This window comes from Molossus molossus, unplaced genomic scaffold (genome assembly GCF_014108415.1).
Source record: "Molossus molossus isolate mMolMol1 unplaced genomic scaffold, mMolMol1.p scaffold_m16_p_11, whole genome shotgun sequence".
NCBI classification, from domain to species: Eukaryota; Metazoa; Chordata; class Mammalia; order Chiroptera; family Molossidae; genus Molossus; species Molossus molossus.
The window spans coordinates 15,022,854-15,045,337 of NW_023425346.1; the positions used below are offsets into that span (position 1 = coordinate 15,022,854).

Sequence of the window (22,484 nt, forward strand, 5' to 3'; positions counted from 1 at the left end):
AGTGGGCTTGGAATTCAGAATATCAAGCCAAAGAGGATTATGTTAGAACCTTAAGGTCAGATTTTGTTTCCTCTTAGGTTTCAATCTTACTTAGGACCCATTATCCCTTTCTTCTTGCTCTCCCTTTGGAACGGGAGTGTGTCACACCATTGTATTTGGAGACATAACTTCTTGTGTGGCTTCACAGGTTCACAGCTGGAGTAGAATTTGCCTCAGAATAAATTGTACTTTGAGTTTCACTTATAACTTATTTAGATGATATTTATATCAGACTTTGATCATTGACTTTAAAATGAGTGCTGAAACAAGTTAAGACTTTTGGGGCTACTTGGGTGAAATAAAGGTACTCTGCATATGAGAAGACACACACATTTTTAGAGGAAAAGGGTAGAACGTTATAGACTGAATGCTTTTCCTCTACCCCCCAATTCACATGTAGAAATCTAATCCTCAATTTGATTATATTTGGAGGTTATGCCTTTGGGATGTGATTAGGAAATAAGAGTGACACCCTCATGAATGGTATTAGCACCCTTATACGGTGACTCCAGGGAGCTCTCTCCATCCATCTGCCACATGAGGACGCTGGGAAGACCGCCATCTACGAACCAGTAAGTGGGCTCTCACCAGACATGGAATCTACTGGTACCTTGATCTTGAACTTCCTGGTCACCAGAACTACAAAATACCTGTTTGGTGTTTAAGCTACCTTATCAATAATATTTTACTTACAGGAGTTTGCAAAGACTAAGACAGCAATCTCTTCAGAGATGTCTGTGGATAACACATTCCTAAGGTTCATGATTTGTAAGGTACAAAACCCAAGGGACATCTAGGGAGTGCTGGGGCAAGGAGAGAGGAGCCATTCCCAGCACAGGGCAGGATTGCCTCAGGCTTAGAATTTCAGGGCTTGACTATAACTTGTTCATCTTCTCTTCTTTATATTACTAAGAATTTTTAAATATAGATGAGAAAATGATCATCAGAAGCAATATAATTTGCCCATTCTGAAAGACTAGATCTCCCTTGCTTCTGAAGAAAGAACACCTTCATATACTATATAAAGCCAGCATCAACTGTTTTGATCCAATAATCACAAAATTTTGGGTGGTAGGAATTATAACATCTATTATCTTAATTATGTGAAAACTGATCCTTAAATAGTCTTTTGACTACCACAATGTCTTCTATAATTATTACTTTATTTCCTCTCCATTTGTTTAGATTCTTTTTTCAGAATTCTCAATGCCCAAAGAGGTTTCTCTACTCATCTTCCTCTGTAATACCCACCATTCTTATATTTTGCATTAACTTTATTTAATTTAAGTAATTGAAACTTGAATGTGTTACTTTAAAACTTTCTCTAATAAAATTTATTTTATCCAACAAATATTTTTGAATATTTTCCTATTTATCATAATGAGTAAGACCCAGAAAATGTAGTTATTGATTAAGAGATGATAAAGTGAAGCTCTTAAAAAAAAAAAAAAAAAAAAGGTTCTGATTTGTAGTGTTTGCCAGTTTCCATGGTATAAATACTCCCATAATAATGATTTCAGCTGCTAAAGATTTAGCAAATGTCTCACAAAAATCTTGTATATATAAATTAGTCCTCCTGAGTTCATTCTTGCCAAAGGCAGCACACTCCTGGCACTGTGAACTAAAATGCAGTGCCAGCTCCCCAGGCGCTTATGGCACAGTGAGAAAGACAGGCATTCAATGTAAGAAAATTATTAACCGTTAAGTCATAATTGCTATAATGAAAGTGTTTTCTAGAAACAGAAACATCACAAGGGAAGGAATGATCAATTATTTGGGGACTGGAAGTTAGGAAAGTTTTCTTTGAAAAGATACTTGAGTTCCACTGGTGTGGCTCAGTGAATTGAGCGTCATCCCATGGACTGAAAGCACATGCCTGGGTTGTGGGCTCAATCCCCAGTAGGGGGCATGAAGGAGGCAGCTGATCAATGTTTCTCTTTCACATTGATGTTTCTATCTCTCTCTCTAAATAATCAATAAGAACCGTCTGGCTGGTGTGGCTCAGTGGTTGAACATTGACCCTTGCACCAAGAGGTTGCCAGTTTGATTCTTGGTAAGGATATATGCCCAAGTTGTGGGCCCAGTCCCCAATGGCGGGCATGCAGGAGGCAGTCAATCAATGTTCTCTCTCATCGATGTTTCTATCTCTCTCTCCCTCTCACTTCATTTTTCTCTAAAATCAATAAAGAGGAAAAAATCAATAAAAACCTATTAAAAAGAAAGGAAAGGTACTTGAAGCTCTGCAAATTTGAGGATGGGTGTGGGTTTTTCTCCTCGACATAAGCAGCAAAGGACACTTAAGCAGATTGAGTGGTGTGTTAAAGGCACTGTTGTGTGACTTGCATGACATGATGGTTTGCCTTTGGTACAGCAGGAAGAGCTGCCAAATCAGGAGAAGTAACCAGGCATCAGATCATGGAGGACTTTTGGTGTTCTCTCTGATTGTTGTCTAGGTGCTCACTCAATTAGATAAACTCTATGACAACTAAAATGTATCTGTATCTAATTTTTTCTCTAAAATTTTGTCTAACTCTACATATCTGTAGCTATCTCTAAAATCAGCATGTTTTCCCATTATATCTTCACAAGTCATTTCATTTGTCAACTCTTCTTGGAAGATATTCCTGATCTCTTCTCCATGCATTCTCATTCTCTCCTGTTTTGTGCATACAATCACAGTGAACTTTCTCTCCTTCAGGATAATGTCATGTGCCTCTTTGCATTTATTAGATGTAAATTTATTTACTTGGATATCTCTCTCTGCCACCTGAAGTGGTAGTTCCTTCAGATCTAGGACTGCCCATCATTGTTTTTATTGCCAGAGCCTAGAATACCGTATGATATAGAGGAGGTACTTAATACTTATGAATTATGTTGAATTAATACTATGCTTCTTGATTGTAATTCTAAGGTTAAACAAAGAAGACTGTCATTCTAGTAGTTGGAAATGTGAATATTCTCTCTCTGGCTTCACCATTCTAATTAATGCTGCCACATACTCAAAGAAAATGCATTATAAGAGCTCATACTAACATTGTTTAGAGAATGAAATTTACTAAGCCCTTTCAGCCTGCTAAAACTTTCCCTCAGGCTGAAATACACCCAGTTTAAATTTAGCTCAAGCAAAATAATAGTATCCCTGATAAGAAGAAAGAAGGATTCCCATGGTGCCCAGAAGTAGAATAGAAATGCTGATCCTTCGATTTCTGTTTATGGCTTTAAGACATTTCTAAAGTTGGCACCAACCTAACTCTACCCCCAACAGCTACAGACACAAAAAATTTTCTTTTAAAATCAGTAAATTTTATGGCTTAAAATAACTTTTAAATGTCTATATTGGCACATCTTAACTTGAACAATACGCTGGCTTGGACTCTAGAAGTAGAGTCTACTGGGAATGTTATAACCTTTGGCTGCTATATGTATACAAGTGGGATAATAAATCAATTATGGACTTATTGTGAGGACTAAAAAAGATGATGCATATATAGTGTCTGCCCTCTAGTTACATATATCTCTATGCTCTAATGAAATCATTGTACCATATGAAGTCAAGGATCAGAATCAGAACTCAGATTGGTTGAATTCAAATGCTATCTCTTTACTTACTAGTTGTATCATCCTAGGTAAATCACTTGACCTATCTGGGCTTCAGATTTCTCATCCTTATAATGGGAATAATAATGGTAAGTTACAAAGGATTTCTGGATGAATTGAATAATATGATACAAAGAGTTTAAAACATGATCTGGTCCATAATTAATAGGAGATGAAGCTGAGCAATAGGCTAGTATTTGATCAAAAAAGTAATTTTATTTCTTGCTTCAGCAAAATAAGATAAATCCTGTAGGGTTCCTACTATATATTTTCAAATTTTTGTGAAGCTTCAGCCCACTGATGTTATTCAGTTGTTACTATTGCTCATTCACTATTGCCCAGTGCTCTCATACACCATAATTATTATTTGCAATCATGATAAATATAATCATTTCTGCTTCATAGTTTTCTTTTTTTAAAAATATGTTTTTATTGATTTTTTTTTTTTTTTTTAGAGAGAAGAGTGGAGTGGAGAAAGAGATAGAAATATTGATGTGAGAAACATTGATCGACCGCCTCCTGCATGCCCCCTACTGGGGACCAAGCCCATAACCCAGGAATGTACCCTGATTGGGAATCAAACCACATTTCTCAGTCCATGGAACAACATTCAATCCACTGAGCCACACTCACCCAGCAAAACTTAACTTCTGAACATCAAAACTGTGTTCAGCATTTTGTAAAGTTTTCTTCAATTTTCTTGCAAAAATATAAGTTAGTATTAGGATGTAAATTTGTTTTTCTTAATTTAAAGAAGAGTCTTATTTGACTCTAACAACGTCCCCCAAAGCCTCCTACCTCTTTATTCTATCTGTTTCTCTCATAGGCAACCATGCTTTAAGATTACTCTGTTTACTGGCAATCCCCAGAAGAACTTGTATGCATGTATGCATGACCAATGGACATGGACAACAAAGCTGGGGACAGGGCAGGAAGGGAGAGGGAGGCGGGTGTCAATGTGGGAAAAAGGAGAAACATCTCTAACAAAAATAAATAAATAAAATAATTATTTACTTAAAAAAATATTAATCTGGTTTTCTCTATAAGAGATCCAAGTATGTTGCTTTTTAACAAACATGACAATAAAAACAATTTCTCAAGGTCCCACTCACTGCTGTGCTTACGTGGGTTATAGAATGCAGTGCATGAAAAACATGAGCTTATCTAGGAGCTATGCAGGCTCACATAAGAAGTTCAATTTCACTACACATCTACTGATTATAAAGTATAAGCTCTTTGACAGATTCCAAAATTGCAGCAGAGTGAATGGAAGCTACACAGATCATCTCCCAGGACCAAACTGGAATTACAAGAAAGACAAATTGTCAGGAAAAAGCAACAGAAAAGCAGCTGGAGAGGACCCATATAACCAGGGACAGCAAAAAGACACTAAATCCAGCCTGGTAGGAACTACAAAGGAATGACATAGTGGTCTGGGAGCCCATGGATAGCAGCTATTTTAGATGTGAGCAGCTCCCTCAGGGTTAAAATCCCAAGCTGGATCCACAGCAAAGATGGCCAGGACAGAGCACTAAATTAGCTACAGCCACTTACCTTGGGCTCTAGAAGAGGAAAGGTAGAATAGAGTGGAATTGTGTGAAGACTCAGGAGGTTGGAGAGCTGGGAGAGCAAAGATAGTTTTGTGCTGAATCACTCCCTCATAGGACAGTAGCCATATTACTCAAAGAGCCTTTCCCAGAGCCCCAGGGAGAAGCAACAAGCTCTCGCTCAAAAATTTAACACCATATGCCCAGGGCAGAGAAATAAAAATTGAGGCTCATTAATAGACAGCAAGCATCTGCCCCACCTTCTGGAAATCCTCTTACCCTGAACACCTGAGGAAGTTTTTCATTCAGTTGAGGGCTACAACCCAAAGCTCACCAAGTAACTGAGACTAATAGCTTCCAGGCAAAAAGCTAGATGATAACTGAACCTTTCCTGGGCTTGCAAATCTACTCAGGGAAGTAAGACTTGACATTGGTGTTTAACGTGGGTCCTCCCACATCCATCCAAACCCAATAGAGGGAGCCACAACCAGCAGAGCACTAAAATCCACAAGGAAAAGTTGGCAGGCTCCGAAACCCACTGAGACAGCCAAAATGGTGAAACAAAGAAACAAATTCCAAAGGAAAGAACAATAGAACTATGCCGACAAAGAGATAATTGAAGTGTAGTTAAACAAGTTATCAGAGGTACAGTTCAGAGTGTTGATAATGAGGAGGCTCAACAGCATGAGTAAAGATAAAGAAACGTTAAAAATGAACTAATTGGAAATGAAGAATGACACAGCAGAAAAAAAGAACACATTGGGAGGAATAACCAGCAGAGTAGAGGAAGCTGAGGATCAGATCAGTAAATTAGAAGACAGTGTAGAAAAAAATCACCCAATCAGAAAACCAAAAAGAAAAAACAATTAAAAAACAAGGAAGACAGCCTAAGAAAACCGGGGGACAATAGTAAACATAACAAGAGCCGCATCATAGGAGATCCAGAAGAAGAAGAAAATGAGCAAGGGCTAGAGATTATATTTCAAGAAATAGTGACAGAAAACTTTTCTATCTTGGTGAAGGAAGAAGGCATTCAAGTTTAAGAAGCACAGAGAGCCCCAAGTAAGAAGAACCCAAACAGGCTTACACCAAGATACATAATAATTAAAATGCCAAAAATTAGAGACAAAGAGAAAATTGTAAAGATAGCAAGAGATAAGCAACAGGTTACCTACAAAGGAACTCCCATAAAACTATCAGCTGACTTCTCAGTAGAAACAATACAGGCCAGAAGGGAATGACATAAAGTAATCAAGGCCATGAAAACAAGGATCTGAATCTAAGACTACTCTATCCAGCAAGATTATCATTCAAAATAGGAGGTAAAATAAAGAGCTTCCCAGACAAAAAAGCTAAGGGAATATATTAGCATCAAACAAGCACTGCAAGAAATATTAAAAGGACTGCTGCAATTAATAGTAGAAATAGAAAAAAATATATAACCGCAATAAGCAAAAACACCAATAAATAAGTACATATCAATAATAACCTTAAATGTAAATTAATTGAACTCTCCATTCAAAAGACACAGAGTAGCTGATTGGATAAGAAAGCATGAGTTATACATATGTTGTATACAAGAGACCCACCTCACAACAAAAGACTCACATAGATTGAAAGTGAAGGGATGAAAAAAAAACCTAAGCAAATGAAAAGAAAATAGGAGCTAGGGTAGCAGTGCTCATATCCAGTAAATTAGATTTCAAAATGAAGGCCATAACTAGAGGCAAAGAAGGCCACTACATAATATTGAAAGGGCCTATCCAACAGGAAGATATAACTTTGGTAAACACATATGCACCCAACATAGGAGCACCAAAATATTTTATAAAAGTTATGGAGGACTTCAAAGGAGAAATTGACAGCAACACAATCATAGCAGAGGACTTCAAAACTCCACTAACATCACTGGTTAGATCCTCTAGAAAAAAAATTAATGAGGAAACAGAAACTAAATGATACACTAGATCAAATGGATTTAATAGATATCTACAGAGAAGTAAAACCCCATAAAAGCAGAATTCACATTTTTCTCAAGTGCACATGGGACATTCTAAAAGATGATAGACTACATGTTATGACACAAACTAAGTCTCTACAAGTTCAAGAAAATTAAAATCATATCAAAATTCTCAGATCACAATGACATGAAACTAAACATAAATTACAACAAAAATACACAAACATATTTATATACATAGCATGTTACTAAACAATGAATGGGTTACCAAAAAGATCAAGGAAGAAATTAAAAACTTCCTGGAAACCAATGAAAATGAACACACAACAACACAAAATCTATGGGACACAGAAAAAGGAGTCTCGAGAGGGAAGTTCATAGATCTACAGGCCTACTTCAAGAAATAAGAAACATCTAATTGAATATTTAACCTCACTACTTAAGGAACTAGAAAGCAAACAAAAAGAAAAACCCAGAGCAAGTAGAAGGAAAGAAACAATAAAGATCAGAGCAGAAATAAATGACATAGAGACTAAAAACACAATTCAAAAGATCAATGAAATAAAGAGCTGATTCTTTCAAAAGATAAACAAGATTGATGGACCCTTAGCTAGACCCACGAAGAAACAAAGAGAGAGGACCCAAATTAACAAAATCAGAATGAAAGAGGAGAAGTAACAACCTACACTACTGAAATATAAAGGATCATTAACAAATACTATGAACAATTATATGCCAATAAATTGGACAATCTTGGCAAAATGGACAAATTTCTAGAAACACACAGTCTCCCAAAACTGAACTGGGAAGAGAGAGAAAACTTGGATAGACCGATAACAACTAAGAAAATGAAGATGTAACCAAGAATCTCCCAGCAGCCATGGACGGTTTTGCTAAGTGGTTAGAGTGTCAGCCTGTGGACCAGAGATTCCCAGGTTTGGTTCCCACTAAGGGCATATACCTCGGTTGCAGTTTGTCCCTGGCTCCAGTTGGGGTCATGTGTGTGGTAGCCAGTTGATGTGTCTCTCTCACATTGACGTTTCTCCCTCTCCCCCCTTCCCTGCTCTATCTGAACATGAATGCAAAAATATCCTTGGCTGAGGGTAAAAAAAAAAAAAAAAGAATCTCTCAGCAAACAAAAGCTTGGGCCCAGGCAGATTCATGGGAAAGTTTTACTGAATATTTAAAGAAGACCTAACACCCATACTCCTCAAACTATTCCAAAAAATTTAAGAACAAGGAAGACTTTCAAACTTGTTTTAAAATACTAGCATAATTTTAATTCAAAAAACAGGTAAAGACACTACAAAGAAAGAAAACTAAAGGCCAATATTCCTAATGAACTTAGATGCCAAAATCCTTAACAAAATATTAGCAAATCAGATCCAACAATACATTAAAAAAATTATTCACCATGACCAAGTGAGATTCATCCCAGGGATGCAAGGCTGGTAAAATATTCACAAATCAATAAATGTGATACACCACAGAAACAAAATGAAAGATAAAAACTATATGATGATATCAATAAATGCTGTAAAAGCATTTCTGATAAAAATTCTCACCAATGTGTGAATAGAGAGATCATGTTTGACATAATAAAGGCCATATATGAAAAACCTACAGCCAACATCATGCTCAACGGGCAAAAACTAAAAGCATTTCCCTTAAGAATAGGAACAAGATAGGGATGACCACTTTCACCACTCTTATTTAACATAGTAGTGGAAGTCTTAGCCATAGCAATTACACAAGAAGGAAAAATAAAAGGGATCTAAATTGGTAAGGAGAAAGTGAAACTGTCATTATTTGCAGATGACATAATATTGTACATAAAAAAACCCTAAAGACTCCATCAAAAATCTACTAAATTTAATAAGCGAATTTGACAAAATAGCAGTTTACAAATTTAATATCAAGAAATCGACAGCATTCTTATACATTAACAATGGACTCACAAAAAGAGAAACTAAAAAGCAGCCCCATTTACCATTGTGACAATAAAATGCAGATACCTAGGGATAAACTTAACCAAAGAAGTAAAGGACCTCTTCACAGAAAATGACAGGTCATTGAAAAATGAAATAGAGAATAGAGGAAGATATGAATAATTGGAGGCATATACCTTGTTCATGGATTGGAAAAATTAACATCATTAAAATATCCATACTACCCAAAGCAATCTATAGATTCAATGCAATCCCCATCAAAATACCAATGACATATTTTACAGAACTAGAACAAATACTTCAAAAGTTCATATGGAACCAAAAAGACCCCAAATAGCTACAGCAATCTTGAATAAGAAGAACAAAGTAGGAAGGATCACAATACCGAATATCAGGTTACAATACAAAGCTACGGATTAAAAAAAAGCCTGGTAGTGGCATAAGAATAGGCATACAGATCAATGGAACAGAACAGAGAACCCAAAAATTGACCCAAGACATTATGCTCAGTTAATATTTGACAAAGGTGGCAAGAGCATACAATGGAATAAAGACAGTCTCTTTAATAAATAGTGTTGGGAAAATTGGACAGCTACATGCAAAAACCTGAAACTAGACCACCAACTTACACCTACACAAGAATAAACTCAAAATGGATAAAAAACTTAAATGTGACTCGTGATTCATAAAAATCCTAGAAGAATATGTAGGCAGAAAATTTCAGACATCACACGCAGCAGAATTTTGACTGATACAATACCTAAAATAAGAGAAACAAAGGAGAAAATTAATACATGGGACTACATCAAACTAAAAAGCTTCTACACAGCAAAAGAAATAAGCATCAAAATGGAAAGGGAACCCACTATACGGGAGAGCATAATTGCCAGCAATACATGAGATAAGGGGTTAATTTCCAAAATATATAGAGTACTCATACAACTCAACAAAAGAAACACAAAGAACCCATTTAAAAAATGGGCAGAGAACCTAAATAAACACCTCTCCAAATAGAACATACAAATGGTCAAGAGACATAAAAAAATGCTTAATGTCACTAATCAGAGAGATGCAAATTAAAACAACTATAAAGTATTACTTCACACCTGTCAGAATGGCTGCTATCAATAAATCAAACAACAAATCCTGGTGATGGTGTGAAGAAAAGGGGACTCTAGTACACTTCTGGTGGGAATGCAGACTGGTGCAGATACTATGGAAAACAGTATGGTGTTACCTCAAAAAATTAAAAATTGATCTGCCATTTGACCCAGTGATTCCACTTCTAGGAATATATCCTAAGACGCCTGAGACACCAATCACAAAGAGTAAATGTACCCTTATGTTCATAATAGCACTATTTACAATTGGTAAGATCTGAAAACAGTCCAACTGTCCATCAATAGATGAATAAATAAAAAAAACCTCTGGTATGTATACACAATGAAACACCATGCAGCTATAAGAAAGAGACATCTCTTATCATTTGAGAGGACATGGAGGGACCTGGAGAGTATTATGCTAAGTGAAATAAACCAGTCAGAGAAAGACATATACCACATGATCTCACTTATTTGTGGACTATAAGGAACAGGGTGGGCTGATGAACAGAATAGTCTCAGAGACATAGAAAGGAGTAGGGTTCAGACTGACAGATCTCAGAGGAAGGGTGCAGGGGGGAGGAATGAGGTAAACCAAAGAACTTACATGCAGGTATGCGTAACCAATGGACATACACAACAATGCTGGGGATGGGATCAGGAGCAGGGTGTCAATGAGCAAAAAAAGAGAAATATCTGTAACAAAAATAAATTAATAAAAATTGCAAATAATAATAATAAAGTAAAAGCTCCTTGAGGACAGAAATTTTATTTAATCATTCCTGAGTCCCTAGCATAGAATGGAGCATAGAGTATGACCCACACTGGGTATGTTCTATAAATAAATATAAACAAATATAAATGTTTGACGTTTCTTAGTCACTGGATTTTTGTGGGTTACTGATAATCAGTTTACTATTTGTGTGTGTGTGTGTGTGTGTGTACTGCCATATGACTATTTCAAGAAAAAGCAATGCAAACATAGGGATTTTATCTGTATGAATCACTGCATGCGTTGATTGTACATGGATTTCAGTACATTTTAGATCAAGGCTTTTGTAGTGATTTTTAAGGGCCTAGTAGGTTCGGATTCCTAAAATCAGATCCCAAATCTGCATTGCTTCTTTATGGAAATGTAAACCCCTTAGAAATGTGCTAAGAATAAGAAATGCTTGCTTGGGGTTTCAATTATGCCACCCAAGATAAAGGAGATTAATTTAAGACATGTTAAGCTTAGCTCCTATGGGGAACGGTTGCAGAAAGATCAAATTTTTATTGATCCTTCATTACCTATGAAACCATTACATATATTCATTTAGGAAAAAAATAAATTTGAGTTATAATTTGCATAAAGTAAAAGTCTGTGATGAGGTTTGACAACTGTGTATAGTTGTGTAACCACCCAATTGAGAAACAACAGATATATCACCCCCCCAAATTTCACTTGTGCCCTTTCTAGTCTCTCTCCTATTAATACTGCAGCCCCTGGCAACTATCCACCTGATTTGTGCCTAAGATTTTGCCTCTTCAGACATGTCACATAACACAAAATACACATTATGTAAGTATTTTGTCTGATTTTTGTTGCAATATGATCTAATTTAATTATTACTGAGGACCCTGTTAGGTAGGGATTGTTATTTCCATTTTACATATAAAAGTTAGAGGCTCAGAGAGTTTAAGCAAATTATCTTTTCTAGGTCAGATTTTGATCCCATTTCCAAAGAAGGTAGTACTTTTAAGATAATGTTAATCAAATGTTGTTATTTAGGTTTCTGCTTATAATCAGCTAATGCTGGCTCTTGGTTCTAACATCTTAACATCAAGTTATACAGGTGCTTAAAAAATTGATACAGAAAGCAATTAGTGATTAGCCACCATGAGATGGGCCCTAAGACTCTGGTCCACACTGCTTTTCAAAATGAGACTGAGTCAGTACAATAATGCTTGTTTTAGCTGAAAATAAGTATAAGATAGAAAATACACACACACACATGGAGAGAGAGAAAAATTAATCCACAAAGTACAATATTTATAGCGAAAACTCTCATACTGTGAATGAAAATGACATAATTGTTTATCAGTCAAGGTATAGGAACACCAATATCTGATAAAATCCTAAGAAAAATACATATTGTGTTTTGAATTTTAAAGAAAATAGAATAAATAAAATAAATATTTGGGGCAACATACTATTAAAAAATAATTTTAAGCTCCTCCATTCTAAAAGATAATTTTCTATCCCAGCAAGGACTATTAGGGTAATCCTGATATAATGTGAGAACAGGGGGAAAAAACTTTCTACCAGGAGAAGTAATTTAGACTCTAGAATAAAGACTTTTTTCAATAGTTAATCTTACTTGACGTTGATTATTGACTCTATTGTACTGGCTGCAGAACAAAGGGTGTTATGAGAGGTCATCTATCTTCCTAGCAGAAATCGCCAGTATGTATTATGTGCTTGCTATACACTTAAGTTGTAGGACTTATATATTTTTTAAAAGTTAGAAATGTTTCATGTTTAATTAGCCTTAATCAAATTAAGATTATACATGACTATGGAAAACATGCAATTATTGGAAGTCTTCTAAAGATTAAAAGGCGCATGCTCCTCTTTCCTGTTTCACTCTGAAGGTCAAGTGAGATTCCCCTGTGCTGGGATGGAGTCTTCTTTGCTATTTTCATACTGAGGGCATATGGATGCTAACGCTAAGACAAAAGGAGATCCTTTCAGAAATAGTTACTCTGTTTGTGTACCCAACCTACTGTCTTCCAAAATCTATTGCATTGTTTGAAGAAGCCACACACTGACTTTGTCTTTCTCAAGTCATCTCTTCTTAAACTCATAAGACTCTCTCTGGGGACTCTCACTGCTGAATCAAGAGGCAGATGAGGAACCAGACAAGGAGGGGCATTCCCATGGTTTAGCTGTAAGGGAGCAGTTCAGGTGAGAAAGGATTTCCTTCAGAGAAGGGACTGCTGCCTACCTGAGCACCGGTGTGTGTGTGTGTTGCCTGCACAACACTGTGGCTGGACTAACCTCCTGAGCAACCAAAACCTTCACTGAAACAGGTGTAGCAAGTTGTCAGCTTCCTCTTGGTTAATATATAAGATGTGCAGAGCCAGTTCTCTGACAAAAGTTCAGCAATTCAATTTTCCTCAGTTATTGCTGCCCACAGATTTTTTTCCTTAACATATTCTAAATGAATTAGCTCTGAAGAATGACACTTACCAGCCACAATCCCCACAAAGTGGGTAAGTGTTTAGACTAATACATAAATTAAACATAACATTGATATCCAAAGTTCTCTAGTGTATCTGACACTAAAACATCTTCCTTATAGCAGTGATCTTTTTTTTTCATGCAATTTTGTAACTATTTCTTGCTGCAGGCTATTAAGGAGACAATGCTGAGGCAGAACTTTTTTTTTTTTTTTTTTTTTTTTTTCACAGTTTTTGAATATGTGAGTAGTTCCTGGAAGTCCTGCATATTTTTTATGGAGAAATGACCTACAGATGAAAGAAAAACAAGAAAATCTCTCCAAGTGGGACCTCGGTTATAAAACAAATCCAGAGCTGAAGAACAGCATTGCCATTCAAGGCCAAAGCTATGCTTTCTGTAACAGAGTTTTCTCTCTTATAGCCCCATGCTTCCCCCTTTCCTCCCCCAGTTACATAAACTTGCAAATATTTTATCTTCCTTTCCTGTTTATTTGATATTTAAATATCAAATAAATTCATTTAAGTGGAATTACTAAATCAAGGGAAAAGAGATTTTTGGTTTAAAATATACAACTCTTGCCTGGCTGGTCTGGCTCAGAGGTTGCCAGTTCAATTCCCCGTCAGGGCACATGCCCAGGTTGTGGGCCAAGTCCCCAGTGAGGGGCATGCAGGAGGTGGCCAATTGATGTTCTCTCTCATCTATATTTCTGTCTCTCTCTCCCCGTCTCTCTAAAATCAATAAAGAAAAAAATAAATAAAATATACAACTCTTTTCATCGTGCAAAAGTTGGGATTAAGCAATACTCTTACCAATATTGTGTGAAAACTATAACTCCTGTCTCCACAAGGTTGAATCATTCAGATGCGTGTATGTGGATTTCTGTGCTAATGTTAAAACCATTTGGATTCCTAAAAATAAATTAAAATACACTGTGATGGCATTATTGGGACTTTTTCTTCCCATAATGTAACCCCTGCACCCCCTGTCCTCTATTGTGAGGGAGCCTCCTAGGCGTACAAGGTCCCCTTAGCACGGTACTGCAGCGGCACCCTGTCCTGGCCTCTCCCTCCTTCCCTCCTCCCAGGGAAGGAAGAATGCTTTCCATAGGGTCTGCTCACTTTAGGGGCAGGAGCTTGGCATGCGTGTTTTGGTATATCCCCTCTTCGTCTTTTAGAACCAGGCTGATAACAAAGACGAGCCATGCTGCTGTACGCATGGAGAAAGGATTTGCTCCCCTTGGGGAGAACTGTGCTTTCCCAGCTTAGCCTAAAAGTGAGATCAGGTGGCTGTTTGGTCTAATTCAGGGGTAGAATATGCTGACTCCTTTGGCCAAAGATCTATAGCCCTTCTTTCCAGTCAGGACCAGAATAACACTGATATTTTAATTTCAATCTCTCTCTCTCTTTTTTATGCCCCTAAGTGACTATCAACTTGGAAGATCAAGAGAAATGTATCTCCTTAACCTTCCATGTGTGTCAGTGTAGGTGTGTGTAGATATGTCTGGAACCATGTTCTGTTACGTAGGCATTTCTATTTCTATTTTTACTTATCCAAATGAATCTTACTCTCATTATGAGAACACAATTGAGCTACTGAAAATTATTAGTGATATAAAATGTGGCCTATGTTCTGTTTATGGGATCCTACTAGTACTGCTATTCTTCTCTGACTGCAAAAGAATCAAAGCAAATGTTACCAATTTCTGATCATCCGCTCCCTCATACATAGTATCTCATTTTCATCTTGAGCCTTAAGACGTTATAAAGGGATGAGCAATGAAATTATTTTCCCTGTTGAAAGATGAGGTGTTTTGTTTTGTTTTGTTTTGTTTTTCCCCATGTCATTCTATCATTGGTATGCTGGAAATATGGTTCCGAGATAGAAAGATTACTTGTAGATTTTCTGGCTACTGGTTTTCTTCTTCCCCATATTTTTGCTTCTTTATGTTGTCCTCTCTTTTATTTAATCTACTTTACTATAAACTTTCAAACCAGATTTCTTAATTCTGCCCTCTAGATTTCCTCCTCTCAGTCACTCTCTAAGTGGCAAGCAGAGAGATGGTTCTAATCTGCAACTCTGATTTGGTCTTGTTCTTGATGCATTAAGATATGTCAGAGGCTCCCCTTTACCCTTATGAAATAATTCAGACTTTTTCAGGTATTTCTAAGGCCTGCCAGGATCTTGAATGTGATTCCCATTATGATCTTATACCATTGATCTGGTTCAGATAAAGTCACTGTGTTCAAACATTGACACAAATCATTATTTTGCCCATTTCGGAGTCCTCTTTCAAGACAGAACCATGCAAATTTGCATTATCTTAACATCCTTTCTTCAGACCCTCTGTCTCTGCTACACGTCCCTGAGGTGGGCAGAATAGTAGCCCCAGTGATGTCTACATCCTAGCCCCAGAAAAGGTGGATATATTATCTCACATTGCAAAAGGATTTCACAGATGTGACTAAGATTATGAACCTTGAGATGGGAGAATATCCTGTATTATTTTGTGGGTCAATACAAGAATATGAACCATTAAAATTAGAGCACCTTTCCCGACACTGTCTTGAAAAGACACAAACCACTGGCTTTGCTGTTGGAGGAGGGGCAGGAGCCGGCTAATGTGACATTCTCTAGAAGGCAGAAGGGTTTTCACTCTGCAGCCAGCAAAATAATGGGAACATGGACCCCCACAGCTGCCAGGAACTGAATTCTGACAATAACCATAATGAGCAGGAAATGAATTCTCTCCTTGAGCCTTCAGAAAATAATGCAGTCCTGCTGATAGTTTGATTTTTAGCCCAGAGACTTCTGGACTTCTGACCTCTGAAACTGCGAGATAATACATTTGTGTGGTTTAAGCTGCCAACTTTGTGGTGATTTGGGATGGCAGTAAAAGAAAACTAATCCAGGACTCTTCATCAGATACCAAAAATCAGCTCTGTATAGTCCATAACTCTCATCCTACTCAAATTCAACCCATTCTTCAGACCCTGGTCCCCAAGCCGTCTTTCCATGAGATCATCTCTGTTCTCTGTCTCACAGGGATATCACTGCTATCTCAATGTGTTATCTCTGTCATTCATTTAAGCAATTCTTTTATTTAATTATTAATTGAAATATGCTTTCCCCAGACAGCATATAAGAGTAAAGAAACGTTGTGCTACTAATTGATAGTTTTTCTTTATTTTAAAACTTTTTTGTTATAATTCTCACCAGAAGATATTTTTTTCATTTATCTTCAGATAAAGTGTGGCGGGGGGAGAGAGAAAGAAACATCAATGTGAGAGAGACACATTGATTGGTTGCTTCCCACATGACCCCAACCAGGGCCAGGACCAAACCACATCTGAGGTACATGCTCTTGACTGGAATCAAACCTGAGACTTTTTGGTCTGAGGGCTGACACTAACCACTGAACCAAACTGGCCGAGGCTAAATGTTTTCAAAAATATGTTTTAATTGATTTTTTTTTAGAGAGAGAGAAACATCAATGTGGGAGAGAAACATTGATTGGTTGCCTCCTGTTCCCAACTCAACATGAAAAAGAACCCCAAACCCCAGCATATGTTCTGACCAGGAATCGAACTGATGACCCTTTGGTACACAGGACAATGCTCAACCAACTGAGCTACATCGTCCAGACAGTCTTTCTTTATTTGCTGTTTTTCACTGTTTTGTGTTTCTTCTTTCCTCTTTATTGGACAAATCTTTTTTTTCCCTTTTTTGTCTATTCTGCTAGTGGGTGTTATGGACTGAACATTTTTGTGCCCCCACTCTACCAAATTTATACATTAAAGCCTTTGGGTGGTTAAATTGGGGTTAAATGAGGTCAGGAGGGTAGAGCTCTCATAATGGTCCCCTAATAAGAAGAAACCCCAGAGAGCTTGCTTGCTGTCTCCACCATGAGAGGACAGAGAGAAAAGCAGCGGTATGCAAGCGAGGAAGAGAGCACTTATCAGAAAACCACCATCCACACACCTGATCACGGACTTCCAAGCCTCTGGAACTGTGAGAAACTAAATTACTGTATTTAACCCAGCCTGTGGTCTTCTGTTATGGCAACCCAAACATATGAAGATGGTGGGGAATCCTGAGGGTTTATCATACTGACTTATTACTGTCTAAAGTCAACCAAGCGATTTGAGTACTTTAAAACACTGTAACAACGGTCAGTCCTTTCTGACTTACATGGACTAGTATTTAGCACATATCTATTTTTACACCTCACAGAGATTATTATTGTGGTGGGGGTCATTTATAGTTAAGGATAATATGTTATATTTACATAATACTAATTTCTGTATTTACAACCCTTTTTTAACTCTCAAGTCTTTTTGGAATCATATTCCCCCTTTCATACTATATTGCCTAGAAACGTATTTGATTAAAGTCTATTGAGTTAAAAACTCTCAGTTTTTGTCTACCTGAAAATGTCTTCATTTCAGTCTCATTTTGTTTGGTGTAATTCTGAATTGATTTTATTTTTCTTCTAAGAACTTGGGAGATAGCATGCCATTGGGTTTCCTTCTTACCTGTTTACATTAGAAAAGCTTGCTTACAGGCCAAATCAATGGTTCTTGACCACATGGGGGATATTAAAAAAAAAAAAAAAAAAATTCTATGCCTGGTCCACTTAGGTAATTAAAATGTGCAGCTCTCTTTAAAAACCATTGGTCTAAATGTTTTTGCTTTTACAGTTATCTCGTTTTTCTTTTAATCCCACCAAAAGACATGCTTCGAGAGAGGAAGAGGGGAAGGGCATCCTAGGAGAAAGAAACATTGATCGATCGATTGCCCTCCTTAGACTACCTCCCGCCATTCTTCCTACTCCCTTCTCTGGTGCATCAGGAAGACTATGTCACACCTTTCATTCTATCATATATGCCTTAACGTCACTTTTGTAATCTTTAACTTCTTCTTTTTAGTGATTTTCTTCTTGTCTAGCAGTTTTCTAATTTATGAAATTTTTAGCTGCTTTCATCCCACCCGTAGAAGATTTTTTAGATGTTTTTCATATAATTGTAGATCCATAGAAAGTTAAAAGAAAGGTACATAGGGTCCCATAAAACTTTCATCAGTTTCCCCCCAAAGTGACATGATATACTAATGTGTGCATGTGTATGTGTGTAGACAGTGCTCAGCAGCTTCATCCCACACACAGATTCATGTAACCACCACCAGCACTGGGATAAGGGACTGTTCCATCATGGGGAAGGAGCTCCATTGAGATTCAATTCCTTCCTCATGCCTGTGCCCTGGCCACCACAGATTGGTTCTCCATCTCTATGATTTTATCATTATTATTTCAAGAATGTTATAGAAATGGAATCATATAGTATGTAGTTTTTTTGTAATTGATTTTTTCAAAAAGCATAATAGCCTTGTAACTTATCCAGTTGTTGTGTGTATTACTAGCTTGTTCCTTTTTATTGCTGAAGAGTATTCCACTGTCTGAACCACAATCCATTCAAACATTTGCCTGTGGAAGGGTATTTGGATTCTTTCCAGTAAAACTGTTATATAAACATGTGTGTGCAGGTTTTGTATGAACCTAAATTTTCATTTCTCTGAGATAAATGCCCAAATGTGTGGTTCTTGGTCAAATGGTAACTGCACATTTTATTTTATAATGAACAGTTTTCTAGAGAGGCTGTATCATTTTAAATTCCACCACAAATGTATAAGAAATCCAGTTTCTCTGCATCCTTGAAAGTATTGGGTATTATCACTACCTTTTATTTTTTAAGCTGTTTTAATAGTTGTGTAGTGACCAATAAAGTTATATTTAATATTTTCAATTTCTTAAGTCCTTAGAAGTCTAGACACATTTGTTATTTATGCAGACTCTCAATTGTGGTGATTTATGTCTTATACGTTTATTACTTTGCTTTTTTGTTGTGAGCTCACATTTGATTGAATTTAATCTGTCTAATTCCTGAGAGCCAAAAGTGGAGCTTCCTTCCAGATAGGATTCTGCCTGCTCCTGCTGGCAGGCAGAGGTTGCTGCTGACTTGGAATCACTTCAGACCCCTTGGAGGGTCTGAACCAAATGCAAGAGTCTCAGCTACACCTGCAACATTTTAAGTGAGATCCCATGTTAGCTTCCAAATCTCAGCACTTATAGTACAAATGCCCAAAGGTAAACTGGGATTTCTAAAGGGCTTAAGATTTTGTTAAATTTTAACCATTGTTATTGTGAATGTGTTAAGGTCATTGAAGACTTTTTTTACTCTCTTGAAGTATCAGAAATTTAGTAAAATGTGTGTTTGTTATAATTAATCAAAGATTCTTCTGACTGGAAGGATCTTTCTGAGCATCTCTTCTGCCAGAAGTGTGTGTGTCCCGACTCCAGGTCCCAAATCAGTCACCGCTGCCTCTCAGTAGCGGTTCCTCCTTGTTCACTCAGTGAATGAATGGACAAGATAATAAGCAAATTAATGAAAATCAGTACACAAATGAATCCATTCATAACCTCTTTTGAATGTATCAAGATCATATTTAAACAGTCTTTTTAAAGAAAACTTTCCTTCAAAAAATTGAGTGAAACTGTTGTGTTTTTAACATCAAAGCTTTATAAATACTCCCCAACACACTTTACCTATACTATTTTTACCACACAAGAATACAATTTTTATTGTGGTAAAAATAGATCAAAACTGTAAAGTATAATTTCTAAAGGCTGATGATGGTCAGAGGTTAGCCTACCTCTGAAACAGTACAAAATCAAAATAAAAAAATAAAAATGTGCCATGTTACAGGCCACTAACCTTCTGAATGTATAGAGTTGGAGATCCCTGATTGAAATAGCTGACCCAATATAGAAAAACCATTTCAAACACATTCATTCAAAAACTAGAATTGTACCTCTATAGTCTAGACGGCGTATTTGTTATTTTACAAAAGCCCAACCCCTCAAGGTCAGAGCAGATAGTTTTTTCTTCCAGTATTCCTGTTATACTCAGTATAAGTGAAATTCTTTCTTGTCTAGAATTACATGCATAAAGTAAAAATTGAAACAGAAGTATTACATTAATAGGTATAGGACTAAAATACGTTCTTACTCAATCTAATTGGTGATTTATTTAACTGTCATTTCCCTTTTTAGAAAGGAATTTTGCTGCACTATTAGTCTTCATAGAGACAAATATCATTAATTAAATAAAACTTTACATCATAAAAAGCAATGTCAGCACTTCTAATTTCCTGATCTCAACCCATTCATTTGGTGACAAATTTAAGCAAAGGAAATTTAGTCCTATAAAAAGTTTAAAAGCATTCTAATTTCTGTCTAGGCATACATTTTAACTTTTTTTAATTTTACAGATGAATCTTTATGTCAGTAAACTTCAGATCAAAATTGTTTTTTCTTTTTCCCCCCTCGGAATAACTCAACTAGAAAGAAATCTGAATGTAATAGAAACATGATCAAAAGAAAGCAATTTAAGAGGGTGGCAATTGTAAGGAAGTGAAAAACACAGTGAGCTATGTCAGGCATTGCAGAATAAGTAATACAAAAATATGCAGTTTTTCAGATTAAATGAACTATCCTTCCATTTCTTGATGTTCACCGCAATACCATTTAGTAATACAGTTGGAGGCATTCAAGTAACTATTTAAGCAGTATTTACTGAAAGTAATTGTATGAAGAAGCAAGCCTTTGATTCCCACAAGACATAGTATTTAGTATTTGATATGTTCTTTGGAGTGTTCCAGACTTTAAAATGTTTTTTTGCAAATCAGCCAGTCTGTGGAGACAGTATAACCTGGACTAAAATTTTCACCGGGATCCTAGATGTCATCAGAGAAGTGATGATGACAAGACCACCTGCAGGAATAATCTGCAGAAGGAGAATGGGGAAGGGAGTTGCGGGCTGCCATGCTCAAGCTGGGCTGAAATCCATTAGTTTGCCTAAATCCAGAGTCCACACAAGCCGAACCCTAAGGTGTCTGCTGCCAAGTTCTCTTCCCCATTTCCTCTGCCGCTGTGATATGTGGAGCAATGAACACCATCCCTTCGTCGGTTTTTCAGGTTTCTTTATTAGCACCACCAAATTTTCCTGACTGGAACTTATTATCATTTATAATTGACCACACAGTCTTCTTTCGTTACTATTTTTTAAATCTTTGTAAAAACACAAAACTATTATCTTTACTTCTAGGAACATAATTTGAATGAGAAAAACATAAATTAGATCAGGATATGGAGACAATGTATCCAGAAGAAAGTTAAACCAACTTTAGAATGTATTTTATCAGAAGTGAGTACTTTGATCTATCAATTCTGAATTGGCCACTTGGCTTCCCAGTGCTGCAGCCCCCTGAAGACTATCAGAGGACAAAGAGTGAGACCTCATAATTGCCTGCCAGTCTGTCAATCAGGTCAGTGGTTTCTTCCTAACTCTCAGGATGAAATCCAAGTCCCATAGCATCACACAAAAGACCTTTCATGATTTTGTCTCTTCTTGACCCTCAGATTCATTTCTTACTCTGTTCTCATAGGATCTGAACCTTCCACTCAGACTGGCCTGCTATATCTCCAGAGCACCAGCCCTTTCAGAGCCGGATGCCCTTGAACACATCGCTACATCTTCCTACGATCTCTAGTCTCTAATTTTTTACTTGGAATTTTTTCTAATCCAGAAGGACTCACATCAGGAATCAACCCCTTCATATACCTCATATCTATCTGGTGAAATGCCTTTCTCCTTGATCTCTCAACAGCACATATATATTGTATTCATATGCCTTACCAAACCGGGTTGTATTAACTATTTTACTCCTCTGTTTCTGCCTCTAGATTCTGGAAATATGTCTCTCATCTCAGCTCCCCTAGTACACATCAGACCAGCAGGCACATCAAAGATGCTCAATAAAGGAATACATTTCACAGGATTGTATATGATTTTGTCCTAGTAAGAAGTAATCTATTGTGCCTGGCACCATTTTTATTCAGACAACAGTAAAGGCTCTATGTGTCATGTTATGCTATGGATCTGTTCTGATGCTGCCTCATAGCATCTAATTGTTCGATGTGTCTGTCTGGTTATTGGCAGTCTGCTGGGTGTTAGG

The 22,484-nt window shown here is 36.8% G+C and overlaps 1 protein-coding gene across 3 annotated transcripts in view; it reads right to left on the reverse strand.

Moving 5' to 3' along the window:
• DPP10 (dipeptidyl peptidase like 10) overlaps positions 1-22,484 on the reverse strand; it is a 1,561,433-nt gene that overhangs the window by 1,191,894 nt on the left and 347,055 nt on the right. The window lies entirely within an intron of this gene.